This window comes from Psammomys obesus, unplaced genomic scaffold, assembly GCF_907164565.1.
Source record: "Psammomys obesus unplaced genomic scaffold, mPsaObe1.curated_primary_1811, whole genome shotgun sequence".
Lineage (NCBI taxonomy): Eukaryota > Metazoa > Chordata > Mammalia > Rodentia > Muridae > Psammomys > Psammomys obesus.
The window spans coordinates 20,500,860-20,507,194 of NW_026596095.1; the positions used below are offsets into that span (position 1 = coordinate 20,500,860).

A 6,335-nucleotide genomic window follows, 5' to 3' on the forward strand; every position below is an offset into this window, starting at 1 on the left:
AATTCATCTAAATAACCATCACAGGAATATCTTAATGTTCATCCAAAAGTGAACATTTTAAATTTGCACTATGTGTTACTTTAAAAAAAAAAGCTTACTCACACTTGAGAGTAAAAAAATAATTAAAAATTTGAGTGCAAGCAGAAAGTGGTCATACTTGCATTCCAGTTTCACTTATTTAATGGATTGTAATGTAATTTTTAAAAGCTTTTTGGTTTATTGGTCCTCTTAGAAATGTGCACATCGTGCTACTTTGGCTTTTTTGCCAGCACCGATGTTGTCCTGACTCTCTTCATTCTGTTCCTGTGCTCCTTCCACTATTTTCGGGAGAAAAAAAATTATCATAAAGGCCATGTCTTGAGAGTCTGTGCTGAGGCTCATTCTTCTTTGCATAATCTAGAAGATCATAGATCATTCTGAAGATAGTCATCTTGCCACTGCCAAAGCAGGTTCTGAATCCAAAGACAAAGATGATACCTGGCATGGTTTTGTACATTTTGGCCGGCTTTGCCCAAATTTCTGTCTCTGGCACCTTTGCCTTGCCAGAATGAAGGCCATCAATGACAGTCCGTTTCCTCTGAAGAAGACGGTTTGTCATGTGCTTCCTGGTCCGGATCATCACGTGTCATTCATGGTAGTGCCTGAGCTGCAGAGGAGGACTATAACGCAATTTTAAATTAAATTTATTCTTAGATGATACAAAGAAATATTGGTAGATGATACAAAGAAATACAAAAGTCATTCATATTAAGAAAGTCCCATGATATATGTTTATATATCTATAATAACATATTACACACATATATATCATATGGGAATTTATTAATATATGACTTTAATATATAATTATATAGACATACATTAATATGTATATATACACAGGTATATTTATGGGCATGTATGTATATGCACACACATCCAGAGAGAGAGATGGGTAAGAGATGTTCCAATTAGGTTTAATCTACTTGCCTGCGCAAACATTGACTATTTCTTCATAGGGAAGATGCTCAAGAGTCTTTCAGCTTGTGGAGTAGTACAGTGCGGAACTGTGGGCTGTGCTCAGCCTACCGGGCAGTAGCACGCAGAGCTGCTTGCTTCTACCTAACTGTAGCTCACATCCACTATCCAGCCTCCCCCCTTCCTCCTTCCCGCCCGTGCTGTCAGCTTCTGAGTTTCTGCGTGATCAACTGTTTTAGGGTGCACATGTGTGTAATGACATGAGGAGGGGCTTTATTTCTGCATTTCGGAGTTACTTTTAAAAACCAAAGGAGCCGTCTTTTAAAACCAGATCAGCCTGTTCTTTGTACTTCGTGAATGCCTGCACTGATTTGAGTTTACTGTGGGCAATGTGCATTATAGACATAATGAAAAATACGAACAAAAAGATGCGATAGGAAAACAAAATTATAGATAAGTAGTACATGTAGAAAGCTCATCACAACTGTGGACAGTTGGGACTTTGGCATCGCCTTGGTGGAAAGACTACAAGGAAACTAATGAGAGAAATATGACTAGCCCGGTAACAAAACACAGGTAAAGGTCATGAATAGCCATTTTATAAAAAAGAAAATTAACATGGTTTTCCTGGTATAATTATGCGCTTTCAAAAAATAGGATCACAGGCAGACCCCAAGAATGGCGGTTTGCTCTGTTTCTGAGAGTTTAGGAAGGAAGTTGGGCTCAGTGGGTCATAACTGAGAACAACAGAATGCCTCTTGTTTTGGAGAGTAATTATCGTTAGTCAGATTTCTGGAGCTTAAGAGACCATGGTGGGAAATCACGAACGTTTACGTCATGCTGTGCAGTGGAGGGCCTCAGTGACGGAGAGCAAGCCCCCACAGGAGAGAGGAGGGAAAATGTGTGTCTAGCACACACCGGGGTGGGCTTTCTTTTAATCTCTTATTTTCCTGACATGTTTTTGATTGAATGATTGGCTGATTGACTGATTGGAGAGATAACCAATGTACTTAACATTTGTGGAGATCTTAAAACTTAAAATAAATATGAATTTATCTGCAGAGAAAAAGTGTGTCTATGAATGGGGTTTTGTGCACTGAGGACACGTACATATTGAATAATGTTGAAGCCAGACTCTGTATAACTATCTCTTCCAATACCTAACAATTCACCTATCATAAAAAAAAAAAAAGGCTAACAAAAGCAGAGAGGGGGGAGGAAAGAGTGGCAGGGTGTGAGGGCACATATGTTCAAACATACCATGTACATGTACAAAACCACAAGAACAAACATTGAAAATGCTTTCACCAAAGCAGCCACAGTCATCCGGCTAAGCAACAGCAGAGTGGAACTTCTTTCTCCTGGAAGTAACTTTGTGCCCATCAGATACCTTTCTCCTCCTTTTCTTTCTTTTTTGTTGGTTTGATTGGTTGTTTGAGGTTTTGTTTTGTTGAGACAGGGTCTCTCTACATAGCCCTGGCTGTCCTGGAACTCACTATGTAGACAAGGCTGGCCTCGACCTCACAGAGATTCTCCTAGCTCTGTCTCCCAAGTGCTGAGATTAAATATGTGTACCACCATGCCTGGGCTCCCCTCTGTTTTACCCTGAGCTCCAGTAATCACAATTCCACCTGTAATTTCTGTTCAATTTTAAGAGAGTGCGTCTGTGATATCATGTAGGATTCGTCTTCCTGTGTCTGGTTTATCTCATTTAACACAATGATCTCCAGGTTCACAGAAAAAAACAAACAAACAAACAAACAAAAAAACCCAAAAACATTACCCTACAGAAGAGTGTAAGGAAAATGAAGGGAAGGGCAGTGTCACTCCATGATCACTACCCAGAAACAGGAGACATTTTACAGAATTCTCTGCCTGTACCTGTTATGGCACACATTTTTATATGATGTTATCTTTCTCTATACATACTTTGTGCTATTTCTATCACTTTCAATCCAAACTGCCAATGGATCTGCAATAGAATTCTCTTTGAGTTGTTTTGTCTCTTATAAATAATATTGGAGTTTGCCTCATAGACAAAACCCATACACAGATTTAAAACCAAACAAAACAAAACACCTTTTGTCCCTTCAGTTCTAATGAGAGTGTTTGAGAGAAGTTAGCTAATGGGACATTTCTCTAGTGTCATCTGCAGCCTTTGCAGTCACCCTCAGCTTTATCCTCAGAACACATTTCACTGAGGAAAATCTGAGGAATGTTTGCCCAGAAGCAAATTCTTAATTTTAGCTTTGTATTTCTCCATCATAGCATATCATTATAAACATCCACTGACTCCACATCACACACACTTTTCTACTTGGACATATGGATAGCTAGGTCTACAACATAACAAGATTCTCATGCCTTCATATATTTTGCAAAAAAAAAAAAAAACATTTTGAAATAACTGCTTTAATCCTATAAGCTGCTGTTTTGTCATTTTTAAGATTATACACTGAAGCAGCCATTTCTGACTTTTTTACTTTCAACTACTCACAGAGTGAGTCAAGCATGGTTATTTTTCAGATTTCAGCATTTTCCCCCTTAGGTTATCTTCTGAGATGTAAAATAACTGGGTCAAAGGATATTAATATTTTAATTACTTGATAAATATTACAAAGCTGCTTCTCGGGGAGGCTGGATCATTTTTCACCTTGCTATCTTTCTTACTTTAGGCTTGTTCCTTATCTCATTTTCTCTCTCATAATCTTCCTGCTTTCAGCTTTTTGTTAGTCTTCATGCTGTGTTGTTCTTACTTCTAATTAAACATCCAATCACCAGTTTTTTGGTTCCAGTATAAACACATCATGAGGAGGCCGATATCCTCCTTTGTCCTCCCATATTTTCTTCAATGTAGACTATATATACATTACCTATCAAATGATTTTCAATTTCTGGTGTGTGTGTGTGTGTGTGTGTGTGTGTGTGTGTGTGTGTGTGTGTTCCCACACGTGTGAGTGTATGCCATATATGTGCAGGTACCCTTGGGGGCCAGAGAGGACACTGGATCCTTTGGAGTTGTAGGAAGTGTGTCCCAAAGTGGGTGCTAGAACACAAGTCATTTCCTCTGGGAGAGCAGGGAGCACTTTAACTGCGGAGCCTTCTCCTCAGCCCTCCGTTTTCTTCTTTTTATGTTGTCTTCTTTTTTTTTAATTTTTTATTAATTACACTTTATTCATTTTGTATCCCCCCATAAGCCCCTCCCTCCTCCCCTCCCGATCACACCCTCCCTCCCCTTTCTGCATGCATGTCACTCCCTAAGTCCACTGATAGGGGACATTCTCCTCTTCTTTCTGATCTTAGTCTATCAGTTCTCATCAAAAGTGGCTGCATTGTCCTCTACTGTGGCCTGGTAAGGCTGCTCCCCACTCAGGGGGAAGTGATCAACGAGCAGGCCAATCAGATTATGTCAGAGGCCGTCCCTCTTCCCATTACTATGTAACCCACTTGGACACTGAACTGCCATGGGCTACACCTGTGCAGGGGTTCCAGGTCATCTCCACAAATAGTCCTTGGTTGGAGTATGAGTCTCTGGGAAGTTCCCTGTGTTCAAATTATCTTGTTCTGTTGCTCTCCTTGTGGAGTTCCCGTACCCTCCAGCTCTTACTATTTCCCACTTCTTACATAAAATTCCATTCACTCTGCCCGTCAGTTGGCCATCAGGCTCAGCATCTGCTTTGACAGTCTATACTGCAGAAGCTTTCAGAGGTCCTCTGTGGCAGGTTTCAAGGTTGTTCCTCAAGATCCAGCCATACCACTCCTAGGCATATACCCAAAAGAGGTGCACGTACACAAAAAGGACATTTGCTCAACCATGTTTGTAGCAGCTTTATTTGTAATAGCCAGAAGCTGGAAACAGCCCAGATGCCCCTCAACTGAAGAATGAATGCAGAAACTGTGGTACATCTATACAATGGAGTATTACTCAGCAATGAAAAATAAGGAAATCATTCAATTTGCAGGTAAATGGTGGGACCTGGAAAGGATCATCCTGAGTGAGTTGTCCCAGAAGCAAAAAGACCTACATGGTATATACTCACTCATATAAACATACAATATAAATTAACCCACTAAAATCTGTACATCTAAACAAACTAAGCAAAAGAGAGGACCCTAGCTAAAATGTTCAATCCCCATCCTAAAAGGCAAAGAGGATGGACATCAGAAGAAAAAGAAAATAGGAAACAACCTTGGAACCTGCTACAGAGGGCCTCTGAAAGCCAGAAGAAAACAGGAAACAACCTTGTTGTCTTCTTTTTTAAGAATTGTGCTTTAATTAAACTTTTCCAATAAGATGGATCACCCTCAGAATGCCATAACAGGTGCTCAGAACACATGCCACTGAACGTGTACCGTTCCAGGCCTTCATCAGAACACACCGCTCCTGCTCACGCTGCGGCCTCGGGCTTTCCCAACACTTGCTTTAATTTTAGTCTTCTGTGCGTTTCTTTGCTGCGTGTGTTGCTGTGTGCTCCTGCGTGTGCACAGCTATGTGCAGGTACACGGGCACATGGGGAAGCATGTCTGTGTGAAGGCCAGAGGCTGACGCTAGGTGCCTTCCTCAGTTGGTCCCCACCTTGTTTTTTGAGCCGTGGTCTCTCACTGGATCTGCAACCTCGCTGACTCAACCAGACTACGCAGTCCATGAGCCCCAGGATTCTCCCTCCCCTGCTCCAGCCATTATGTGGGATCATGTATGTGCCAATGTGTGAGTGGGCAGTGTGTGTGTGTGTGCCAGTTGTATGGGTGTGTGGTGTGTGAGTGTGCCCGTGTATAAGTGTGCCCGTATTCTTAGTGTTCTTCTACGGGTTCTGGGTGATCACACTTGGGTCTTCATCCTCCACAGCAGGCAGTTCCCAGCTCTTCTGTGCATATCTTATTAATTTTGATCCGAAGAGTTCTAGAAGTGGCTGAACACAGACAATGATTAATAAATCCACTATGACATTATGACATCAGAAGTGCCTCTGTCCAAAACGTAAAGGCACAGGACGTGACAGCTCGGGCATTTTTGCTGCCCACCTATGCAAAGGCCAGAAACTAAAAGCACAACTCACAGCTTCAATTTCTCTTTGGTTATAAATAATAGGAGAGATTAATTCCTGGGAGAAGTATGATAGGGTGACGGTATGTGCGTGCATGCGTGTACGTGCGTGTCAAACTTGCCTATCATATAAAGAAAGCATATTAAGGCCAGGCAAGACAGCTCGCTGGGTAAAGGGGACTGCTGCAAAGCATGACTCTATGAATTCAATCCTTGGGATTGACTCCACCAGGTTGTCCTCTGACCTCCATTCTTGCACCATAGCATGTATGCCCCCACACACAGATAGATAGATAGATAGATAGATAGATAGATAGATAGATAGATAGATAGA

The 6,335-nt window shown here is 41.4% G+C and overlaps 1 long non-coding RNA gene and 1 pseudogene across 1 annotated transcript in view; both read right to left on the bottom strand.

Annotated features, from left to right (window-relative positions):
• Positions 1-228: 228 nt before the first annotated feature.
• On the bottom strand, positions 229-610 carry LOC129691893 (40S ribosomal protein S24-like; annotated as a pseudogene).
• Positions 611-5,216: 4,606 nt separating this feature from the next.
• The window catches only part of LOC129692076 (uncharacterized), an 18,974-nt gene continuing 17,855 nt past the window's right edge, over positions 5,217-6,335 (bottom strand). The window contains exon 3 of the long non-coding RNA XR_008722615.1: positions 5,217-5,867. This is a non-coding gene — a long non-coding RNA (uncharacterized LOC129692076). The remainder of the gene's footprint in view (positions 5,868-6,335) is intronic.